The 27,270-nt window shown below is 32.9% G+C and overlaps 1 pseudogene; it reads left to right on the top strand.

The window, feature by feature from the left end:
- The first annotated feature begins 4,971 nt into the window (after nt 1-4,971).
- LOC125150518 (60S acidic ribosomal protein P1-like) overlaps nt 4,972-27,270 on the top strand; it is a 37,463-nt pseudogene continuing 15,164 nt past the window's right edge.

Here is a 27,270-nt window from a genome sequence, read left to right as displayed (position 1 = left end):
AACAACAACACTAAGGAATTCCACCAAAACTGATACTACTAAAACTAATGATTAATTCAGTAAAGTACCAGAATCTGTTGCATTTCTATCCACTAATAATGAAGTAGCAGAAACAGAAATTAAGAAGGCAACCCTATTTACAATTACATAAAAAATAATAAAACATTTAGGAATAAACTTAACCAAGGAGGTGAAAGATCTGCACTCCACAAACTATAAAACATTGATGAATTGAAACATTAAATATATATAAATATAAATATAAATAAATATAAAACATTGATGAATTGACACATATAAATGTAAAGATATTCCATGCTCATGGAGGTGAAGAACAAATATTGTTAAAATTTCATACTACCCACAGCAATCTACAGGCTTAATGCAATTCCTATCAAAATACCAAAAACATTTTTCACAGAACTAGAAAAAATAATCCCAAAATTTGTATGGAACCATAAAAGACTCTGAATAGCCAAAACAATCTTGAACGAAAAGAACAAAAGTGGAGGTATCAGAGTCCCAACATTCTAGATATACTACTACAAAGCTGTAATAACCAAATAGAATGTTACTGGCACAAAAACAGACACATAGATCAATGGAACAGAATAGAAAATCCAGAAATAAACCCATGTTTTTATGGTCAAATGGTCAATTAATTTCAACAAAGGAAGCAAGAATATACAATAGGAAAGTCTATTTAATAAATAGTACTGGGAAAATTGGACAGCTACATGTAAAAGTAAAAAAAAAAAAGAATAAAACTGGACCATTTTCTTATGCCATACACAAAAATAAACTCAAAATGGACTCAAAACCTAAATGTGAGACCTGAAACCATAAAATTCTTGGAAGAAAAAATATACAATAATTTCTTTGACATAGGCCACAAAAACTTTTTTCTATATATGTCTCCTATGGCAAGGGAAACAAAAGCAAAAATAACCTATTGGGACTACACCAAAATAAAAAGCTTTGCATAGTGAAGAAAATAATCAACAAAGGAAAATACAATCTACTGTAATGGAGAAGATATTTCCAAATGATATATCCAATGATATAACTCTGGTAACAGTTTAGTATCTAAAATATATAAAGATCCCTACACAACTCAACACTAACATCATCATCATCATCATCATCATCATGATCATCATCATCATCATAATTCAATAAATATGGGCAGAAGGCCCAAACAGACATTTGTATAAAGATACAAATGGCCATCAGACACATGAAAAGATTCTCAACATCACTCATCTTAAGTGAAATGCAAATTAAAACCACAATAAGGTATCACATTACACCTGTAAAAATGGCTAAAATCAAAACCACAACAAGATACTAAATGTTAGTGAAGATATAGAGAAAAAGGAACCCTAGTGCATTGTTGGTGGGAATATAAATTGGTACTGCCCCTGTGGAAAACAGTATGGAGGTTGCTCAAAAAAAAAAAAAAATAGAATTACCATATGATGCAGTAATACCATTCCTGGGTATTTAACCAAAAAAAATGAAAACACTAATTTGAAAAGATATATGCACCCCTATGTTTACTGCAGCATTACTTACAACAGTCAAATTATGGAAGCAGCCCATGTTTATCAATAGATGAATGGATAAAGAAGATGTGATCTATATATGTGTATATATACACATAGTACGTATTTATGTATGTATGTATGTATGTATATACACACACACACATATACATGTATATGTGTATATATATATACACATGGTATATATATATATATGTGTGTGTGTATATATATATACACATAGTATGTATTTATGTATGTATGTGTATATATACTATTCACACTAGTGAGTACACATACATCCATAATACACATACATACATATATACATATACATACATATATACACATACATACATATATACACATACATACATATATACACATACATACATAAATACATACCAGAGAATATTACTCAGCCATAAAAACTACGAAATCTTGTCATTTTTAACAACATGATGGGTCTAAAAGGCATAAGCTAAGTGAAATAAGTCAGTCAGAGAAAGACAAGTATCACATGATTTTACTCATATGTGGAATTTAAGAAACAAAATAAATGAAAAAAGAAAAAAAAAAAGAGATGGACAAGAAAACAGACTCTTAAATACAGAGAACAAACTAGTGGTTGCCAGAGGTGGTTGCAAATATATTCTCAGGGAATAAATTTTATCAGCCATAATTTATTTGCCCAAATTAGTGTGAATATCAAGCAGCCCCAGGCTTCATGTTCTCATGAGAAATCTGTTACTGATATCTTTTTTCCGTGTAATTGTTAGCATGAACCAAATAAATCCTCTTTCTCAATATTCCCTAGTATCCACTTGCCCATTTTGAAGTACCCTTTAATTATTTAAAAACACTTACCACTCTTATTTTTGAAGTATTCTAGAAAAGAAGATCGTTCTCAAAAACCTTTACCCACTATAAAAGTACACGTTGATAACTTTTAACACTATAAGTGTGGCCCTTTTATTTCCCCAGCCTACCGTCAATACACACATTTTCAATATTGGTGGTACAGTACAAAGACCTCATGTGCTTCAGAAAGTAGCTTTCATGGCAACAACATATGCAGTGAGCATGCTAATAACTTCAGTAAGTTAAAAATTATTGTTAAGGTATAATGTAAGGTGAATAACAAATAAACATTGTATTCTGCCTTTTAAAAAGAGCTAGGCTTAGCAACCTGGGCTTAATTCAAATATATCAGGTAAAGCAAACACATAACTGTATTATCAAATAACCTGCAAGGAGCATTTAAACGAACAATTAAAGCCCAGATTATACTACAACGACAGAAAAATCTCCATTTAACGTTTTTAGCCATTGATGCTTATTAAAACACCTAGAATTACATTGACTCTATTAATATTCTTTGTATTAGGCATCAGACAGAGTGTAAATAAGATATAAAAGGCTCACATTGTAGAATTTAATGTCTAGATTTATCTTCTTGTACTCAGTTTTTGGTAGATTTGACTAGGTACCTGCACCAGTGGGAATGAATGTGACCTGACACTAGATCTACAATTTGGTTTGAAGTAATGCACCTTAGGTTTTCTTTTTAAAATAAAAACTTTGAATGATAAGACTGCTTTTCTTTTTTTTTTTTAATTTTTTTTTCAACGTTTTTATTTCTTTTTGGGACAGAGAGAGACAGAGCATGAACGGGGGAGGGGCAGAGAGAGAGGGAGACACAGAATCGGAAACAGGCTCCAGGCTCTGAGCCATCAGCCCAGAGCCTGACGCGGGGCTTGAACTCACGGAGACGGCGAGATCGTGACCTGGCTGAAGTCGGACGCTTAACCGACTGCGCCACCCAGGCGCCCCAGATTGCTTTTCTAAAGTGTTCTTTTCCCAGAGAAAGAAGGTTCTAATGATCACTATAATATCCCTTATAACTGACCTTGTAAGTTTAGAAGAAAATGAATTATAAAATAGTTTCAGTAAAAATCTGTTGTATTTTAGATAAGAAGTTAAAAGACATGTTTTTTCTGTATTATTAATGGGAAAAACAGAGATTCTAATGTTAATCCAAACTACAAAGCTCTTAACATTTTTTCTTTTTTGACCTTTCAGTGGTTACAATTTTATCAAAGACTATTTCTGGCATTTCAATTCAAAATAAATTAACAATGCAATTTTTTTACCTTAAAGTACATCCATGATGTATAAATATGTGCTGATCTACTTTAAAATAAAATTGAATTTTCATAACACTAAAAAAAAACCAAAACAAACACCTTAAATGGATGTCCCTCATTCAATCAAATAGGAGTTAACAGAGTCCTGTAACACATTATAATAGGAAGGCTGTATTCCATAGATGGTGAAAACATGTGACACACATTTAAATAGATGTGGATTTGTGATGGATAGAATAATGGCCCCTCAAAAATGTCCATGTAATACTAATCCCTCAAACCTGTGAATATGTCACTATATCTGGTAAAAGAGTGTTTGCAATTGTGATTAAGTTAAAGATCTTGAAATTGAGAGATTATTCTATTTGTCGAGGTTGGTTAAATGCAATCAAAAGGTCCCCTGTAAGAAGTAGACAAGAGGATCAGAATCAGAGAAGGGTAAGTGAGGACAGAGCAGAGGTGAGAGTGATGCAATGGCTGACTTGGAAAATGGAAGTGACTCACAAGTAACAAGGAGGGGGGCAACTTCCAGGAGCTCAAAAATATGATTTATACATGGTTCTTCAGAGCCTCCAGGAAGAATAAAGCTTCTCAGACACCTTGATTTTTAGTCCAGTGAAATTTATGATCTCCAGAGCTATAAGATAATAAATTTGAGCTGTTTTAATGTACTAAGTTTGTTGTTTTGTGTTATCGTAGCAACAGGACACTTAGGTTCTCATCTCATGTCCAACACTTGCCAAAAAATGGAAACCAGATTTTATGAGCTTAAGAATAGGTGGTCTTAAGGCAATGAAAGCCTTAAGTTTTAAACAGTTTTATAATAAAGATTATTTTCAAAACATATGTGGTCCTTAGGGAAAAAGACTAATTCTAAGATTATCAATGATAAGAAATATTGTGATGGCCAACTTACCAAGGTATAATTCAGAAGTGGCTAGTAAAGCAGTTATATGGTATGTGGATAGTTACATATCATGTCCTCATCCATGACATGCATTCATAATTGATTCCAGTACTGGGTCATAGCCACTGTATACCCTTAAAGTATATTCAACATGACACAAAAGGAAGCTACTAATTTTTTTAAGTTGGAGTATATGTCATTCAGAATCCATCTGGGTAGCTTAATAGAGAACTAGCTACGTAGGTGACGGAAAAGCTAAAAAGACAAGAGGAGAAACTAAGGATACCCAGAGATTAGCAGTAGCAGAATACTACAACCCCTAAGCTGCTAAGAAAAAAGGGAAGATTGGGATCAACCTTCAAAAGTTGTAACCATGGCCTGTCACTTGGGAGCTGGAACCAATGCTGGAAAAGTTGATGAGGGAGATGCACATGTATGTGTGTGTGAGTGTGTGTGTTTGCATTTTTATTTTTTTAATCTATGTTTTCTTTATCCACTTATCCATCAGTGAACACTTAAATTGTCTCCATGTCTTGGCTATTGTAAATAATGCTGCAATAAATGGGGTTGTAGATACCTTTTTGAATTAGTGTTTTGTTTCCTTTGGATATTTATCCAAAATCCAGAGCAGAATATCTGGATCATATGGTAGTTCTATTTTTAATGTTCAGAAGAACATCACTCTGTTATCTCCCACTAGTGCCTCTCATTAACTCAAAATAAGCTGAAAGCCGGCTGAAACTGCAGCCAAAGAAACCTAATATCAGGGCCTCCACTGTGCCAAACAGAACAGGGATGGGCAAGGGAGGGATGTGAGAGCAATTGACTCTTGATAGGCATAGCATGCAAAGTTAAAAAAACATTTAAAAAGGATTCCCCCTTTTAACTATCGGATATGATGAGGAACCTAAAAAGAACATCATTTGAAAAACAGGGATTCTATAGAAAGGAATACATTTCTCAAGTTGTAATAATAATTAAAACTGAAGTGTATAAAAATAAGACTTCCTCTCATGTCAAGCTCCTTCCTGTTTTGCTTGCCTGAAGAATACCAGCCTGATATATTGTATACATTGGAAAAAAATATAAATAAAAATTGCATTTTCTCTTATCTGACTTATCCATGTATAATTTAAGCATTGGAGCTCAAAAAGTTAACTTACAAATCAGGAAGATTATATAAGTAAGATTTCCAAGTGTTTTTTTTTTAAATGAGAGTTTTATGGAAATAATAATTGTGCTATTAGGTTAGCATAAAATATTAAGAGAATGTTGACTGGACATGGTCATAATCTAGTCATATATTTTTCATATTTCCATATTTAAGATATACCTAATTATTTATTTCATATGGTAGAGATAAATCTTGGAATATCAATAGGTTTTAAAAGTGAAGACTATAAAGTTGACGATTTTGTTAGGTGTGTTTCTCTGTTGCTACAGGTAATCATTTCGGGCATAAAATTATCATTGACATTTTAAGTCAAAAAATGAAGTACAATGTATGCCAATTAGTGGGCAATAATAATTTTCTTAGATTATAATAAGTACACAGTACACAGATGATTGACTCTGTGAAAATAATCAAGACATAATCTGTCTCTCAGCATTTATCAAGCTTCTCCCTCCTTGATCCATCAGAACTGTGACAGACTTCATGCCCATCTGTCATAATCAATTGAATCTTTTTCAGCTGACAGACTAAAGCACATGGGGGAATTCCTAGATGATATGATGGCCAGCACTCCTTTCTGTCAGAAAATTGCAAGGTAGATTGAGTTAAGAATTCATTTCACCTATGACAAATGATTAAGTATTTTGTTTCCTTAAAGTTACAAAATAGAATTTTCTGTCCTTTTCCATTGTTCTGTCATGTTAGAGAATTTTCATATTTTATTTACAAATCTCATGATCTCGTGGCATATTTTGTTTTGTTCCTGCTACAGGAGTCTGTCCACTATTTGAAATGCCTCTGTATAACATGAATTGACCAGACCACTTTGATTCAAATCTTATTAACGTATGGTTTTCCTCATAATGTATTGAACTCATGCAGTCCATTTGTTTTTATCTTAATGAACTCACAGTCTGAAAAGAAAGATAAATATATACATGAAGTATTACCATGCAGAGTATTATATGTAAAAACAGACCTAAGAACAATGTTAGTATTAAATAATTAGTTGTGGGTGATTAACTCTCTGAAGATGAAAGAAGTCTTCATGAAAAGCAAAGCTTACCTTTCAATAGAAATGAGCTTTAAGTTGAAAATCAGTACAAGTGTTTATCACACGACTGAGGATGTGTTTTCCACCACATTTACACAGACACAATAAAATGAAACATGAACATAAGCCTGAGTTTTCAGTATAGGAATGCCCAAACGTTGGTTTTGACATCAGAATTCAGCAAAAATCTGCCTTTGTCTTCGCTGCAACACTTGGTACCTCACTCAAATGGGGGAATATCTAAATCAGCATTTTTTCTTGATATCCCTGAATATCAATTATTCTTTAATCCATGCCAAAGAATAATTTTGGTGTGCACAATAAAATTAAGATGCAGATAAAAATTCTGAGATAATTTTGCCACCAAAGAGCCAATTGCTGTGGTGCCTGGGTGGCTTAGTCAGTTGAGCATCTGACTCTTGATTTTGGCTCAGGTCATGATCCTGGGGTAATGGGATTAGGCCCTGCACTAGGCTCCATGATGATCATCTCTCTTCATCTCTTGCTCTCTCTCTCTAGCTCTCCCCTTTTTCCTCTTTCCCCTGCTCATGTACTCTTTGTCTCTCTCTCTAAAAAAAAGAAAAAAAAAAGGCCAATTGCTCCACTGTTTCGTCTCAAACTCCAAGTCTAAGGGCTAATCTTGCCCCACTAATTTTATAAAAATATGGAAAAAAATATCCATGGAATATATAATAATATATTCACAGAATATACCCATGAAAACTCCATTATCATTATTACCAAATCTATCAAATTCTAGAGGTGAACCTGATAAATGTTTTTACACTAGTCAGTTTACATCAGAGATTAAGGAAATCTTACTAATCTAGTGTCATTCCCATCAATCTAAGTCTATACTAACAATCATAGTGAAGAATAGATCTTGATTCTACTCATGCCTCAGTGAAAAGTGAGCATATATCTAGCACAACAAAATGCAAAGCTGAGTGCCTGCAGTAGTACTCTAAGCAGCTATCACTGTGGAGAAATTATTGTGAAGCATTCAAATGTCAAAATTTGTTTGGATTTTTAATGAGTGACCTTGGCTGAATATTATCAACTTTTCTATAGCATCTTTGATAAGACCACATTTTTACAGGAAATTACAGGTATTGGTGAGGTTGTGGACAAAGAAGAACATTCTTACACTGTTGGTGGAAATGCAACCTGGTACAGCCACTGTCGAAAGCAGTATGGAAGTTCCTCAAAAGGTTAAAAATAGAACTACCCTATGATCCAGCAACTGCACTACTAGATATTTATCCAAAGAATACAAAAATACTAATTCAAAGGGATATATGCAACTTGATGTTTATAGCAGCATTATCAAAAACAGCCAAATTATGGAAAGAGCCCAAATGTCCATTGATTGATGAATGGATAACGAAGAAGTAGTGTGTGTGCATGTATGTGTATATACACACATACATATATATAATGGAATATTACTCAACCATAAAAAGAAGGAAATCTTGCCATTTGCAATGACTTAGATGGAGCTAGAGAGCGTTATGCTAAGTGAAATAAGTCAGTCAGAGAAAGATAAATACCATATGATTTCACTCATATGTGGACTTTAAGAAACAAAACAAATGAACATAGAGGGGAGAAAGAAGAAAACCAAGAAACAGTCTCCTAACTAGAGAGAACAAACTGCTGGTTACAGGAGGGGAAGTTCGTGGGGGGAAGGGTTAAATAGGTGATGGGGCTTAAGGAGTACACTTGGGATGAACACTGGGTGTTGCATGCAAGTGATGAATCACTAAATTTTATACTTAAAAAGAATATAAAACAGCATGTTAACTAGCTGGAATTTAAACAAAAACTTGGAAAGAAAAAAAAAGACAATTCTTTTTTCTTTGTATTATTTATTAACACATTACATTTCTTAATGTTAATTTGCCCTTTAGGCCTTGGAATAAATCCTGACAATCTATTGATAAATTGAATAATTCCATTTCCTTTTATTTTATTTTGTATCCATAATCATAAGTAGTGGTTTTATTTTACTGATTTACATTATTACATTATTTTAAACATATCCTGGTTAATAAATTAAATAGATTTCATGTTTTTTATAGTCTCGAGTATTTTCAATTATACTGGATTTAACTACTATTTAACAGTTAGGTGGAACCTATTTAAAATCATGTAGTCAGGGTGCTTTTTAAGAATAAATTTCCAGGGGTGCCTGGGTGGCTTAATCGGTTAAGCATTTGACTTTTGGTTTCAGCTTAGGTCATGATCTCATGGTTTGTGAGTTTCAGTCCCAAATCAGGCTCCATGCTGACAATGAGGAGGGGAGCCTGCTTTGGGATTGTCTCTCTTCCTCTCTCTCTGGCCCCTCCTGCTTGTTCTCTTCTCTTCTCTCTCTCTCTCTCTCTCTCTCTCTCTCTCTCTCTCTCTCTCTCACACACACACACTCTCTCTCTCTCTCTCTCAAAAATAAATAAATAAACCTTAAAAAAAGAGAGAATAAACTTCCAATGATTTTCACAATTTCTTCTATGATAATTTATCAAGTCCTTTGTCCTTCTTTTATCAATATTGGTAGTTTACTTAACATGAAGAAATCTATTTCCTTCAGATTAAAAAATATCTTGGGGCACCTGGGTGGTTAAGTTGGTTAAGTATCTGACTTCGGCTCAGGTCATGATCTCACAGCTCATGAGTTCAAGCCCCGTGTCAGGCCCTATGCTGACAGTTCGAAGCCTGGAACCCACTTCGGATTCTGTGTCTCCCTGCTCCTCACCAACTCACGCTCTCTCACTCTTTCTCTCAAAAATAAACATTAAAAAAAAATCTTAAAAAAAATCTTAAAGTTTACAGATAATATTCTCTTAAAAATCTATTATTTTGTTATGTCTGTGGATAAATCCATTTTCAATACTAACCTTAATGCTTTCCTCTATTTTTTAAATTAAGCACACAAACCAGATTTTCATTAATTTATCCTTTCCAATATTTTTCTTTTCTTTTATTATATTTCTCTGTCTGCCATCACCATTATTAATTTGTACCTTCTTTTATGTTTTAAAAAAAATTTGTTGTCCATTTTCTTAAAATAAGTGTTATGATTCTTTTCTGTTGAGGAGGGCATGTAATGGTATACACAGTAGTCTCAACTTCAAATGACAGATTCACTCTTATCTATTGTTAGGGAAAGGCCACTTCCAGAAAAAGTCTGTAATAAAGATGAGAACTCACTGTTTTGGGTTGAATTGTGTTTTTCAGAAATATGTGTTGATGTCTTAACTCTTGTATCTGTGAAAGTGACCTCCTGGACATACTGTTTGCAGATGTAATCAAGTTAAGACGAAGTCATTAGGGTGGTCCCTAATTCATTATGATTGGCATTCTTAGAGGGAAACACTACGTGAAACAGACACAGGCAGGGATAATGCCAGGAGACAATGGAGGCAAAGACTGAGATGTTGCACCTGAGGAATAAATGCCGAAGGTTGCAGGCAAACCACTAGAAACTAGGAAAAGGCAAGGAAAGACTTGCCCCTACAGGTTTAAATGAACTGCCAGAGGAAAGATACTAATAATAAATGAGATACATTTTTTGGCCTATGTAATTTATAGGATAGGAGGAAGATTTACCTGCCAATTTCTTGGGAATCAGAATTGTGAGTCATCCCTCCATTATTTATTTCAAGCTTTTTCTATCTTCTGGTTTACTACTAGAATTACCTTAATGTTTATGTTGGTTTGAGGCCATTCCCCAGTTTCAGTAAAGACGAAGATTCACACCATTTTTGTTTGATTTGATCATATGTCTAGACTGTTATTTGGAAATTTCACATTTCCATAATCTTATATGTCTTCTCTTTTCCAGAAGAATGCTTATTGATAGAAAGAATTATGTTTATTTATCTTTGTAACTTTCATACCTAAAAGGGTACTTGGAACATTTTAAGTGTAAATAAAAATGCATTAAAGGAATGAATGTCATCCATTTGTTCATCAAATGATGAAGAAGTGGAAAAAATTCCCAAAGGTATACAATATTTGACAATGGAATACAGTAGTTCAAGGGACTTTCATTATATAAAAAGACACGGTAACTGAACATAACATGTAGCATTAAAGGGAAATTAATTTTCTAGCATGGTTTGGCTATACTTAAAGGATGCTTCTTTTTTTATTTGTTTCTGAGGGAAGCATCTATTTTTAATTGATATTCTTATGGTTTCTAAATTTTTACCTAGAAATTTTTCCCAGAGTAATAATAACTGAATTAACTACTGAGAAATAGGATTTAGAGTCTAAGTTCCATTTCTATTAATCTTGGTGCATTAAGTGTTTTCCAGTCAATTAAACAGGCCAGCACCATATTCACCCATGACTGATATGAAGACAGCAGTTTTAGAATTCTTGATGGATGAATGATAGCAATCCATAAACCCCACTGAGCATACATACAGCATCAAATCAATGAATCAAATTCAGTTTTATCCCTTATCTATCTCACAGATAGAAAGTCCATTTTAATAGCTAGTCATTAGGGACTTGCTTTCGAATAGAATACTTAATTAGGAAAATGGCACTAATTTTAATAATTATGTTCTATTCCTGGATTTATTTACCCTAAGAACTTATCAAATAAATAAATATTGGCACTCCACAAAAATGTCCTTGGTTATATTTTGTAAAAATCACCGAACATAAATTTTTGGATTGCTTGTCCAAATTCCACAAATGACATACATGAAGAAAAAAAATAAAAAGGGAATATATATCTTAGATCTTCCAAGGTAGTGAATGGAAAGTAAGAACAAAAATGTCTCTGAAGAACTATCTGTTATGTTATTATAAGCTAAAACACTACTATTTTGGGGGGGGGTTGTGATTTTTCCTTTGTGTTAAATACTCTGGTTTCCCATATCTTTTTTCTGACTTAGCTGTTAGGGAATTGACTCTTACCCATTTTTTACTCCAATTTTGAAATTATCCATCAAGATAAAATGGTATTTATTAGTGGAACAATATAAATGTCATCTAAGTTTGTCCAGACAGATATTTTCACCCTAAGAGATTAGAATTGTGAGGTTAGTGATACAAGTATGGAGTGGATTCCTCTTGTCAAAATCCACTTATGACATTGATCTGGATCTTAAAATTTGACATATACTTCTCTTTTCTCACCCTGATTCATTTTTTCAATCTGCAATACATTCCTGTGTATTACAATTAAAATTCATTTTTCTTTCTAAGAAAACTCAAAGATAACTCAAGAAAAAAATCTTGGTGACCTTGGGTTTGTCTATGACTTCTTAAGTAAAATGGCAAAAGTAAGTTATATGAAAAAAATGATAAACTGGACTTCATTATAATTAAAAACGTCTGATCTGACAAAAATACTGTTAATAGAATGAACAGATAAGTCACAGACTAAGGGAATATATTTTCAAAAGCTATGTGTAACAAACAACTATTATCCAAAATATACAAACTCTTAAAGTCATCAATAAAAAGTAAACAATGCAATCAACAAATGGGCAACAGATCTAAAAACACAATTCTCCAAAGTAGCATGAGAAAAGATGGCCAATACTATATGCCATTAGGCAAACACAGACTAAAACAATGAGACAGCAGTAACATCAAGTGAAATAGCAAGGATCCAAAACACTGGCAACACTAAATGCCAGAAAAGATATGGAGAAACCAGAATTCTCATTCATTGAATTGAGAATGGTAGAGCCACTTGGGAAGGAAGTTCGGTCGTTTGTTACAAAACGGAACATTCTCTTACCATAGGAGCCAATAATCATGCTCCTTGGGTGTATTTACCCAAATGAGCTGAAAGCTTATGTTTGCACAAAACCCTGCACACAAATGTTTATAGTGGTTTTATATATAATTTCCCAGACTTGGAAGTGACCAAAATGTTCTTCAATAAGTAAAAGTTATGTGTGTGTGTGTGTGTACACACACATACAAACATACATACTAGAATATTACAGTCACAAAAAAGAATGAAATCTTGCCATTTGCGATGACATGGATGGAGCCAGAGAGTAGTATGCTAAGTGGAATAAGTCAGAGAAAGATTAATATCATATGATTTCACTCATATGTGGACTTTAAGAAACAAAATAAGTTAGCAAAGGAAAAACAAGAGAGAAAGAAGCAAAACAAGAACAACAACAAAACCAGACACAACTATAGAGAATATACTGATGGTTATCAGGGTAGGGATGTGGGTTAAATAGGTGATGGGGATTAAGGAGTGCACTTGTGATGAGCTCTGGGTACTGTATGGAAATGTCGAATCACACTCTGGGTACTGTATGGAAGTGTCAGGTGCACACCTGACTAACTGGAATTTAAATAAAAACTTAAATAAGTAAATGGATTAGCAAATTGTGGTATTCTACATAATGGAATATTATTCAGCAATAAAAAGAAATGAGCTATCAGGACCAGAGAAGACATTGAAGAATCTTAATTGCATATTATTGAATGGAAAAAAAATTCTGAAAAGGCACTATACTTTAGGATTTCAACTATATGATATTTGGAAAAGGAAAACTCTGGAGACAATGAAAATATCACTGGTTGTCAGGGTGTGTGGGGAGGGAAGGAGAAATGAATAGGTGGAATTCACAGGGTATTTTTAGTGCAGTAAAAATTTTCTGTATGTTGGTAATAATGGATACATGTCATTAAACATTTGTCAAAACCCACTGAATACACAACACAAAAGAATAATCCTAATGTAACTATAAACCAGTAATTCAAAAGATTATCTCACCAATTGTAACAAGAGTATAACATTAATATAATAATGTTAACAACAGGGGAAACTAGGGGAAAGTGGTAAATGGTAAATGGAACTTTGTACTTTCTGCTCAATTTTCCTGTAAACTTAAAACTGCTCAAAATAATAAAGTCTGTTCATTTAAAAATCATTACTCAACACTGGAAATAAATAAGTATAAAATAAATTTAATAACCTTAAAAATATACTTGTAAATTTGTATTTTTGAAATTTTTAAAGCAAAGAAACTGCAGTGATACTTTTAAGATATCCTGTGTATAATCTCATCAGACATGACTACAAAATTTGTTGAAAACTTAAGCCAGCCTGTTTTGAGGAACCTGATTATAAAGAACCTGATTATAATGATTATTATAAGTGATGATAATAACCTCACAAATTAAAATGAAAATTATACTTTTTTGTCCATCTACCTTTTACCAATGTAAACACAATCATAAAAACAAGATCTTGGATATTCTAGGGATAAACATTTAGCAATAGGGCAACTAGACAAATATCAACAGAAGTTTTCCAAACAGTTATTATTATTCTTACTTATTTTTTTTTTGAGAGAGAGAGAATGCCCACATATGAGCTTGGGAGGGGCAGAGGGGAAAATAGAGTCTTAGGCAGCCTCCACCCCCAGTGCAGAGCCAGGCACAGGGCTTGATCTCAGGACCTGAGATCTGAGATCTTTGAGATCTGAGATAATGACCTGAGCTGAAATCAAGAATCAGACACTTAACAACCTGAGCCATGCAGGTGCCCCAAAAACAGTTATTATTTTTTTTACAAAAGGTGTTCAGAATTTCCACACAAAGTAACTAACAACTGATTTAATATTTTAATCAAAATTTTAAAATAAAATGGACAATCCCACATTACATGAATAAAGTATAGCACTATTACGTCAATTCTGTTTAGGCACATTCTAGTATATTGAGTAAAACCCTAGCCCCTGACATGAGGAATTTTTATAGCTGTGGATCTGTTCCTTTTGCTGGCAAAAGGATCTGTTCCTTTGCCTGCCTGGCAAGCTTTGTTTTTGATGCTGATTTTTTTCCTTCTTTCGTTGTTGCCAAATACAAAACAGGAAGATATTTACTCAGACTTTTTATATAAAATTCACAACTCCTTTCTTGTGCCATCTCTAGACCTCTTTTTAGGCTTGGTTTATGACTATGATGATACACAGGTAAACACATATATGTCTGTTTAGTACCTTTTCACTGATATGTAACAATTCTATTTAATCGGATGCTAATAAACAATTTATATTTAGAAGTGAATTTCACTATCTTCCTCTAACTAGTCTGCTTCAGGCTCTTCCATTTGCTCCAATGTCATAAAGTGTTAACAACAGATCTATTACTGAAATGGATACAACCAAAAATTATAGTCACTATAGAGCTTTCTAAAATTTCTAAAATTTCTAAAATTTCAGGTGATGTTAATTTTACTTTAGGATTTGTAATTCATCTATATGCAAAAAAGAGAAAAATTAAGGTGCTGTTATATTATATTCAACATATTCCAGGCATAAAATTTAATACAAAAAACCAACAAAAATAAAATCATCGTGGAAAAGTGAGACAAAGTTGGTGCATCAAATACATACAATGAGGTCCTATATGCTTGAAAAATTATCCATATGCCAGACTAAATTTCTGCATCTGGATCAGACAGACTTCGGATACAGGTAATTTAGTGCAGATCACTGTGGTAGTCTCGATCACAATGTAGTAAAATTGATCAGGGAAAGTATGTGGGTTTATGAGGCAATAAGAAGTTAATAATGATCTGTAGCAAAAGTTCTATCCTGGGTAGAAATACAAGAAATATTAAGTCCCTAAATAATTTTACACATTAGAATTTTATCCCATGGAATTTAATGAAAAACAAATTTAAGAATAAATTTGTAATTCATATTAATGTATACATATCTGAAATGTATTTTTCTAGGGTAAGACAATACCATATTTTTATATACCTGATCTCTAGTACAAATAAAATGATCATGAAGGAGTAGTGACAAATTACTTGGCAGTAGTTCTGATAGTTCTCATCTGTGAATGAAATTCCAAATATTTGCATCTGTTTTCAATTTTATGATAAGGTTGCTATTTTATTCACTCACAATAAAATTCAAAGTACTCCAAAAATGGCCAAAACAATCCTGAGAAAGAACTTTAGAGTTGGAAATATATTACTTGATTTCAAAATATATTACCAAGTTATAATAATCATAAGAAGATGGTACTGGCATAAGAACAGACACACAGACCAAAAAAAAAAAAAAAATCCAGAAACAAGTCCAAGCATACACAATCAACTAATTTTTGATAAAGATGCTAAGAATCACAATGGAGACAAGATCATCTCTTTTAAATAGTGATGGGAAGGCTGAACACCCACATGCAAAAGAATGAAATTGGACCCTTATCTTTGACCATACAGAAAAATAAACTCAAAATAGATTAGAGGCTTAGACATAAGACCTGAAACCATAAAATTCTATGAGAAAACATAGAGGAAAAGTCTCTTTGACACTGGTCATGGCAAAGATTTTTTGGATTTAACATCAAAAGTGCAGGCAGCAAAAGAAAAAGTAAACAACCGAGACTATGTCAAACTAAAAAAAATTCTGCAAAACAGCCAAGATAATGAAAGACAACAATCAACACAATGAAAAGACAACTTACAGAATGTGAGAAAATATTTGCAAACATTACATCTGTAAGAGATTGATATATAAAAGAGATAAAGAACTCACAAATAATAAAAAAAGAACAATTAAAAACAGGCAAAGAAAAAAAAACAGGCAAAAGACCTAAAATAGCCATTTTCCAAAGATATAAAAACGGTCAATAGGTATACAAAAGGGTGCTCCAACATCATTAATCATCAGGGAAATGCAAGTCAAACAAAGACAATGAAACATTATCTTACACCTACTAGGTAAGCTACTATTTAAAAAAATAATAAAAGATAAATATTGGCAAGGATTTGGAGAAAAGTAATTCTTGTACACCTTTAGTGTAAATATAAATTGGTACAGCCATTACAGAAGACATCATGGAGAATCTTCAAAACTCGAAAAATGGAACTACCATATGATCCAGCAATCCCCTTTCTGGATGCACACCCAAAGGAAGTGAACTCTATCTCAAAGAGATACTGGCACTCCGTGTTCATTGCAGCATTATTCACAACAGCCAAGATATGAAAACAACCTAAATGTACGTACAATGGAAGAATTGATAAAGAAATAGTGATAGAGCTGGGTAGATAGACAGACATAGATATCTAGATATAAAATCAGATTTTAAAAACGATCTTGCCGTTTGCAACAACATGGACTGACTTGGAGGACATTGTCCTAAGTGAAATAGGCAGAAAGAAAAAAAAAATGATCTCACTTACACATGAAATCTTAAAAAGCTGAAGACATAGAAACAGTGAGTAGAAACATGGTTACCAGGAGTGAGGAGGTAGGAGAAATGGGAAAATGTTGATCAAAGACTGCAAAGTTGCAGTTATATTGGATGAATAAAACTAGAGATTTAATGTACAGATATGATTGTAGTTAATAACACTGTATTAAATACTGGAAATTTACCAAGAGAGATTTCAGGTGCTCTCTTCACACAAAAAGTAATGGTAAGTATGTGAGATTATATGTTAATTACCATGACTGAAATAATCATTTCAACATGAATATACATATTAAATCAAGGTTGTATATGTATATCAAAACAAATTAAGGTTGTATACCATAAATATATGGTTTTCTTAAAAATAAAATTTTAAAAGTAGGGGTATTGCATCTTTATCAGTATTTGTAGATGATTTGAATCACTTTAGACTTGAAGTTAAGATAATTCCTTTAGTGTTAGAGTTATTTCATCAGGGTTTTGTTGTTACTTTTTTTTATTTTTCTCTTCCATAGACTCTAGAATAGGACAGATGAATGTTGTACTATGATGTTGTAAGGAACACTTTCCACTACACCTCTCCAGGATTCAGGAAGGGACATTTTCTACTTGCTGGTAATACTAACAATCATGTCCCTCAGGCATAATGCAATCTAGCATCAAATATATGGAACATATAAATATTAAAAGAGTTTAAAATAAGTATATTTGCTGAAACACATTTAATGAGTAATCTCTGCTGTAGATAAGAGAATGACTGCATATACACCAGCTATTTCATAATAAAAGCATACGTTATTTTGCCCAGAAACTGAAACAAGTTGTATCAGTAAGTTATAATCTTCATGTCTCATTTATCTTATAATGTTTTCACAACCCAGTGAAAATGAAAACAAAAATATAGCATATAAGTGAAAACTGGTTCCCTTTTTTATTTGTGACCAAAAAAAAAAATACCTGCCATGATTTGTAGTAATAACAAGATTCACACTAATATTTGGTAATATTCCCATCTCCAAAGATTCATCTGGCTAATAAAAATGAGAACAGATGAAAGGTTTCAGAAATAGAAGGGTGGGAGAATGACTGATGATAAATTAAATTGTTCATATGAGGACTTCCTGTTTAAAAATAGTCACTCTAACAAGTTATTTAATTAACTAGAAAGCAATGACAAATGACATGGTTTGATGCAAACTTGATATGCCCTTCAGTCAAAATTAATGATCGTTCAGTAAGTGGTGACTGCTAATATTTTACTAATAATTATTATTAATATTAATGTACAATCCATACACAGTATTGGAGTATAATCCAAAACTAAAAAAAAAAAGATATCCATGAGTCCATACTGATGTAAACAAATGATTAAATACATAAAGGAGAAGAGAGAGGCCTATTTTACTTAAAAAATAATCCAAGTTGATTCATATAAATACATTCCACTTCAGGAGGTGAATCTTAATTATCTCCCCTCTCCCTTGAGTGCAGGCAACACTTAATGACTTGCTTCCAAAGAATAGAGTACGGTAAAGATGTAACTTTACTGCAGCAAAAACTGGCAAGATGAATCAGATTAACATCATTAGTAATAAGTCATATTGATATCATGTATCCCCAGCCTGATGTGATAAAAGGGTACTTCATCTTTGTCCCCTAAAAAATCCATAATCTCAATATAATTAAGAGGAATATAAGAGAAAAACCCAAGTAAGACATATTCTATGGAATATCTGAAAAGTATTCCTCAAAGCTGCTAAGATAGTGAAAAACAAGAAAAGATGGGAAAATTGTTACAGACTAGAGAGACTAAGGAGACATGACAACTAAATGCAATGTAATATCTTGTATGGGATCCTGAAATAGAAAGTTCGAAAGAATGGAAAATCTAGTGAAATCTGAATCAAACATGTGGTTTAGTTAATAATGAGGTATCATATTTGGTTTCTTAGGTATGACAAATATACCATGTTAATGTAAGATACTAACTATAGAGAAAGAAACTCTTTAAAGAACATATATTTGCTATATTGGGTGGAGTGTTCTTAAAATTGTAAATTAGGTTGAGTTAGTTGATAGTGTTCAGAGCTCTATAACTTGAGAGATTTTCTATTTGCTGTATCAGTTACTGAAAGATGAAGGTTGATGTCTTAAACTCTGTCAATTTGTTTAGTTCTTTTTTTGGTTCCATCAGGTTTTACTTCATTAAAATGAAGTTCTATTCTTAGGTCAATTAAACATTTAAGCATATTGTGTTTCCCTGCTAAATACAGTCTTTTATCTTTATGCAATATCCCCCCTCGTCTCTTATAATAGTCCTTGATATGAATCTTGCTGGATCTTGCTTTTATTACCAACCTTCCAATCACTGTCTTTTTATTAAGGTGTTCATATCATTTACAATTAATACAGTTATTGATATGTTTGGATATAAATATATCATCTTCCTAGTTGCTTTTCATTTTTTTCTATCTGTTCTTTATCTTTTTTCTGTCTGAATTGCATTAAATGTATGTTTTTTATCTTTTTCTTTTAGTGCAGTTGACATATAATGTTACATTCGTTTCAGGTATACAACATAATGATTCAATAACTCTATTATTCATTACTCTCAGTTTTATAATATATATCTTCAATTTATCACAGGGGATCCTTAAATACCATACATTTTGTCTACATTATATGAACTTTAGAGCAGTGTGGTTCCAATTTATTTTCCCATCCTTTGAGTTCTTTGTTATCATATATTTAAATTTACATCATATAAAATCCACAATTATTGCTACTATTCTTGTTTTAGGCAGTCAATTATCTTTATGAATTAAAAATAAAGATAAATGCCTTTATATTTACTTTCCTTTTTACCATTTCCAGAACTATACATTTCTTTGTGTAGATCCAAGTTGACCTCTGATAAAAGTTTGTGTATAAACATTCTTTACCATTTCTTGTAGTGCATGTTGGCAGGCAATTCATCTTTCAATTTTTGTCTGAAAGTCTTTATAGTTTCCTATTGTTAAAGATATTTAAATTCAATACAAGATTACAATTTTGCGTAACTTTCCTCAGTATTTGAAAATCACTCCATTGCCATCAGGTCTGTAAGTCTTCTGATGAAAAATCTATCATTATCATTTTGATTTTTTTTTTTGCATTTTATCTATCTTTCCTTTTATCTTGATTTTGAGCTATCTGAATATTATTTGTCTTGGTATGTTTGTGTTTATGGGTGTGTACAAGTGCGTGTGTGTGTGTGTGTGTGTGTGTGTGTATGTATGTGTGTCTGCCTTTGATATTGATCTTACTTTGACTTTTCTTCACTTTTTGGATTCATTGCTGGATTCTTTTATTAGATTTTAAAATTTCTTGGCAATTATCAATTTAAACATTTCTTGTTTTCTCTTCTCTTTCTGGATTCCCAATTTCATGTATGTTAAACTATATGACCACTTCATCATCTGTCCTTCCTGCCTCTCACCCTTTTCTTCTCTTTATGTTTCAGATTGGTAATCCATATTGACCTATCTTCAATTTCTCTAAGTTTTTTCTTCAGCTCTGTTAAGTCTACAGAATGAGTCTATCAAAGGATATCAACACTATTACTGCTTTTTGGGGGTAGCTTTCATTTAAACCCTTTCTTCTAGTTTCCAGCTCTTTTCTAAAATTCCCTATATGTTCATGCATTTATTAGCTATTTCCCCTAGATTATTCAACATTTTAATTATAGTTATTTAAAGTCCCTGTCCAATGCCTGTGTCATTTCAACCTGGCTCTCTAGATCACTTGATATATATATATATATATATATATATATATATATATACACACATACACACACACACACACATATATACGTGTATATTTATATGTATATATGTATCATATATATTATATATTACATATAAGTGTAATATATACATATATGTATGTATACATATATAAAAGCTATATACATGTACATATATACATATATAACTTTTATAATACCTCAGAGATTTTAACTAATGCCAGACATCTTGTATTAAACAATAGATACATATGTTTTTAAATGTTTACTTATTTTGAGAGAGAAAGAGTGAGTGCAAGCAAGGTATGAGCAGAGAGAGAGGAGGAAAGAGAATCCCAAGCAGGCTCCATGCTCAGTGTGGATCTGGATGCAGGGCTAAACCTTATCAATAATGAGATCATGACCTGAGCTGAAATCAAGAGTTGGAACTGAGCTACCCAGGTGTCTAATAACAATAAATAGTGAGGTGAGTCTTATGCCTGGGAAAAGGTAATCTCTTTTCAGGCAGTTAGCACAGAGGTTTTAATTGCTATGGTTACTTTCAATATTCCAAAGGTGGATTTTCCTTGGAATTAGTGTTCTCCCCTCAGGTTTCAGCTGCTTCTTTAAGTCTGTACCTCATGCTCTTATCCCCTAGTGGTAAATATTTCTTCTTGTTACTTGTTGCTTGCTAGGCTAACAGTGGGGTATGTTCTTATAGATAAGTGAGGTCTGCATAATTGCATCTCAGAGGTGGGGATTTTTCAGCATTCCTATCCCTCCTTCTCATGGCAGTGAAGTTCTGCCTTTTATCTGTGGTGAGTCATGGAATGGAGAAAGTTTTCCACCTTCCCCCAGTGATAGGAGATCTGTAATAATATTAGCATAGGAAACTAAACTTTCTTTATCTTCTTTTAGCAACAATGTGCCTTTCTTTGTTTCAAGGAAAAATAAATTCTGTGCCTCCCACAGAGGGTTGAGGCTTTGAGAAAAGCCTCTGAGAAAGACTGTAGGGTTTGTGTCTTTTTTGCAGAGTACCTCCTGTCCTCCCAGTACCTATACCAGGAAGAGTGGCTCTCTGGTCTCTTGCAACTCCCACAAGCTTTTGTAAAAGCACCTGGTGGAAAGCCATGGTAGTCTACAAATAAACAAACCCTCTACTCTCTTGTCTAGGGGCTGTATATACTATCACTCCAGCCCAAACTGTCATTAGCAATTTGTTGAAATTTTAGCTGATTTCTTTTCTTCTGCTTGTATTGTGGTCCCAATTCCTTCCCATGTTCTGCAACAAGTAAGACAGTCGAATTAACCCATTAGAGAAGGTGCTATCCTTTCTTAGATTTCACTACCTGTTACCTTCCAACTTCAGCTTTCTGAACGGTTTAAGAAAATTGTGTTTCATTAGCCAATTATCTGTCTTTTCTTCCCCTTATCTTTGGAGAAAGTGAACTCTATTTTCATCTTTCTACATTCTAGTAGTAGAAAATGGAATAGGATATATTTTTAGAAGTTAATTGCATATATTATATATACAAACAGACATATATGCACAACATGCATTAAAATGCTTTGGGAAAGTTTGCATTTCTCAGTAACTAGGAATAAAAGTAGGTATTTCGCAAAAATTCTTTTTTTTAAACGTTTATTTATTTTTGAGACAGAGAGAAACAGAGCATGAACAAGGGAGGGTCAGAGGGAGAGGGAGACACAGGAGCTGAAACAGGCTCCAGGCCCCGAGCTGTCAGCAAAGAGCCCAACGCGGGGCTCGAACTCACAGACCATGAGATCATGACCTGAGCCAAAGCCGATCGCTCAACCGACTGAGCCACCCAGGCGCCCCAATTATTTCTTTTTTTAAAGTTTATTTATTTATTTTGAGAGACAGAGAGAGAGCAGAAGTGGGAAGGAATGGGGGGAGGGAGGGATGGAGAAGGAGGGAGGGAGGGAGGGAGGGAGGGAGGGAGAGAGAGAAAATCCCAAGTAGGCTCCACACTGTTAGCACAGAGATTAATGTGGGTCTCCAACTTAAAACCATGAGATCATGACCTGAGTCAAAATAAAGAGTTGGCTGCTTAACTGACTTAGCCACTCAGGCACCCCAAACATTACTTAAAGGCAACTTCCTCCTTCCTTTTCTTTTCTTTTTTAATTTATTTTTGAGAGGGCAAGAGCACAAGCTGGGGAGGGGCAAGGGGGGGGCGGGGACAGAAGATCTGAAGTGGGTTCTGTGCTGACAGCAGAGAGCCCCATATGGGGCTTGAACTCCTGAACTGTGAGATCATGACCCGAGCCAAAGTCAGACACTTAACTGATTGAACCACCCAGATGCCCCTTGCAAAAACTATTTCAATATTTTTAACCTATCATCACTAAAACCCAGTTTTACATATTGCGCCTTTATTTTACTGATTTTACACTTCCAAACTTATGCTTCGTTATTTGCATATGCAATGCTTTGGTAAATGGCATTCTCTCTGCAGCTTTTTATAGAAATTTCTAATTTTAGAATCCTTTCATTTCAATCCTCAAATAGTTTATTTTTTTAAATGAGTCATATGTTTGTGTAGCTTATATTTTATGGTATTTGTTTTATCACAGAGTAATTGTCATAGAGAACAAATTTCGTCCACTAATAAAATTTATAAAATGTATTTACAAAAATATTTCCAAATAAACAACATTAAGTTACAATATCTAATAGAGACCATTCTTAAGTAGGATGTCCAAGATTTATAATGTGTTCCGTATTAGGCTGGTTTGCTAATATTTTTAAAAATAAAATCCCCGTTCTGTTAGTGAAACATAGGCCCTTATTTTCTCAGAATCTCTTCCTGTCAACTCCTCAGAAGATTTGACAGGATTCAGAGGTCACTTAGTCTTCAACACCATTTTTCAACCTACATTTCTATTAGTATCCTTTGGCCTCAAATACTCTTTTCAGCTCAGGTCTGCCTCCAATTTGAGTTTCCACAATTCACTGTGATATTGTGAATCACATACTCTTCACTATACCTCTGTCAACAGCTGAAGTTGGAGGCCCTCACATATTGATCAACTATGTTCTAAAATTTCATAATCGCAAGAGAATCTGCATTTCTTCACACTACAGAGTTTACATGTAATTACATGTTAACAAAAAATTTACACATTACTATGACATTACTATTACTATTACTATTACTACACATTACTATGACAATAATTGGTTTTTATCCCAATGCTATATTGGTAAGAAATAGTTGCTAAACAAAAGGAGAAAATTCTCCTAGAACTTCTAGCATCTGTTTGATTTAGGAAAAAAATAAGTTAGAAAGTGTGGATGTGAGGTGGGTACATTCAGGAGACTTAGTACAGTCTTTCTATCCTGAGATCTTGTTCTAGATGACCTAAATATTCACTATCACCATTCTCTCTTAACTCAGCATAGTTTGGAAATTCATGGTTTCTAAGTGGTAAATTATTGATAAGCTCCCTAAATTTACTGACTTCTAAAATGAAGTTTTAACATTATATGCCACTACTCAGAAAAAGAATGTCTAATATTAAAGTTCTGTTCAGTTATAGTACAATTATATACTATATCTATTTTGACTGACAATCCCTTTTCCCAAATATATCATTGAAGCACGAAGGTCTGCCAGGTATGACAATGGAAGACTGGCAAAATTGTTATGGGCAGTCCTTTAATTTGTTACCTCTTTTATTCTTCACTGCACTGTGTTTGATAATATTAATGGTTGTGTATCAGTTCTATAAAAATCATTTTGAAAGAGGAAAGTTGCTATCCTTCATAAATATGCATTATTCAGCAGTTGGGTTTCTATTATTTTTACTTGCATTCCTAAGTATTAAATGTATAAACTTCTACAGCAAAGCAGATAAACAACTATTTCCAATTCTTTTGAAAAGCTATGAACACTTCCAAAAAGAATAGTATTATTTTACACTTGGGCTTTATTCTGCACCTTTCTCACAACTGTTACCTGTGAGTAATACTGACTTTCCTTGTTCCCTGTCTCTACTTTCTTTCCTTCCATTCTTTCTTTATTATCCTTCCTTTCATACTTAGTCCTTAATTAAAAAAGCAAATATATGTCAGGTTGTTGCTATTACTGTGGTTACTAATTTAAGGAATAAAACTTTGTCTCTCTCTTCAAGATTTTACAAGTTAGATATGAATTACCTAATATTATATCCTAGTTGATTACTTTTCTGGGTATTCAAATTTCCCAATTCAATTCATGACTATGGCCTAGAGACAAGGGCAAGTTCTGAAAGATGGACCTATTAAAGGAAACCACTCTGAGAAAAAAATACCAAAGAAGTAGGTCATTGTCGATTTTGCAGATGAAGTACTATTCAAATACCTGGATTCAAATCCTTGATCTGACATGACTAGCTACGTGACCCTGGAGCACTCATTTGATTTCTCAGGTTTTTGTTTGTTTGTTTGTTTGTTTGTTTGTTTGTTTGTTTTCCACCTGTAAAACAGGAATAATTCTTTTTATTGTATTTATTTGTTTTGGTAGTTTCAAATTTTAATTAAATTCCAGTTAGTTAATATATAGTGTAATATTGGTTTCAGGAGAGTTTAGCGATTCATCACTTACATACAATGCCCAGGGCTCATCACAAGTTCCTGCCTTAATAACCTTAATAACTATCACCTCTTTAACCCAACCCCTTTAGCAAGGAATAATGCTCAATCCATAGAGTTAGCTACTCTGCAGTTTAAATGTGCCAATAAATGGAATAGACTTATAAAGTGTATTAGACATTAAAACATGCAAACAGTTACCATAATCATGCTATACAATGAAAAGGACATATGAATATGGAAAGTTTGCTAGAACCTAATACGTGGCACTTATAGGTGTAGTTAGTAAACCTCTAATCTGAGCTTACACTTGTTTGGTCATTCACAAAGAATAAAGTCAAATAATCTATCAAGAACTCTGAAGGGTTTTAGATTTTATCCTACTTACAAGCTAGTAAGTTGCTGGACCACAGTTTCTTTGAAGATGGCCTCAGTCATGAGACTCTTGAGTCAGGACATAATTATTCAGTGCACATAAGCAGTTCTCATGCATAAATATTTATGGATACATAATTTAATATTTATACTTATTTTCATGGGTTTATAATATGCATTTATATATTATTTCTATATATTTCAACTATGTTTCATAAACCTCCTTATTTTATATAATAATTACCTCCAAAACATCAATGTTCTTACATAAAGAATGAAGGCACTTTTTAAAAATTTTACTTTCATATTGTCATTAGTTGTATAATTTTCATTCCTTTAGTCATATAAATATTAAACAGAAATACTAATATTTTTCTGTAACATATACGTTAAAGTTTTATGCACACAATTTACACTTGATATGGGTTTATTGAAAGAATTGCTAAGAAAAAGAATGGATTGATGTCATGGATTGACAAATGAAATAATGAAGTAAAACATCATTTTGTTGACAAAGACTATTTTAAAGAGAAATCTGAGTTCTAGGGACATAAATTTTATTCAACGTATGCATAAATATAGGAAATACCAAATGTATCACAACTAGCTTCTATATCTGTGAGGAAGATAGAGCATCCTATGTGGAGACTTACTTTCTTAACATCAGAAATTTCTAAAACAATTATTTCTATAGCATATATGGACAGGTTGCTAGTTAGCAGCTATATTGGTTGCATGGCAGATACTTAGGGAATCTGTACTAAATTAAACTTAGTTGGAATACAGTATGATTTTCACTGCCTCCTCTCACTATCCCCAATTACCCTGGACTAATGTCCTGGAGAAGAACATGAACAGTTAAATGAGAAGGTACAAGAGGTGCCTGGGTGGCTCAGTTGGTTAAGTGTACGACTTCAGCTCAAGTCATGATCTCACAGTTCATGAGTTCGAGCCCTGTGTCTAGCTTCTGTGCAGACAGCTTACAGCCTGGAGCCTTCTTCAGATTCTGTGTCACCCTCTCTCTCTTCCCTTCCCTTGCGTTCTCCCTGACTCTCTCTCAAAAATAATAAACATTTAAAAATTTTAAAAAAACAAATGAAAAGGTACAAAAATTAGTTCAAATATGGGGAATTACTAAGCATTGTAAAATATATTAATACTATTTTTCACAGAACAGGACTGAGAGGTGAAAATATCATGTTAACTTCCCCAAATTCATTCCCTCTTACATATTATAGAACATACAGTCAATGTATAACAAAACGATGTCCTTGTTAGTAAAATAAGAAATGTTGAACAAATGGTATATTAACTGAAGCAAGGATGGGAATGTCCATGAAGCTTTAGGTAGTGAATCCTTTGATAGTGAATGAGTCAGTCTTAAGGTGATATATAAGTGAGGAAGAGAGCCATGAAGATATTTGAGGATGTTATATATATAATAAATATATTATTTGTATTTATATTTATATTATTTGTATTTATATTTATATAAAACTT

This window comes from Prionailurus viverrinus, chromosome D4 (genome assembly GCF_022837055.1).
Source record: "Prionailurus viverrinus isolate Anna chromosome D4, UM_Priviv_1.0, whole genome shotgun sequence".
Classification (NCBI taxonomy): Eukaryota; Metazoa; Chordata; class Mammalia; order Carnivora; family Felidae; genus Prionailurus; species Prionailurus viverrinus.
Note: the sequence above shows the minus strand (reverse complement) of the source record. Positions and strands in the feature narration are given on the sequence as shown.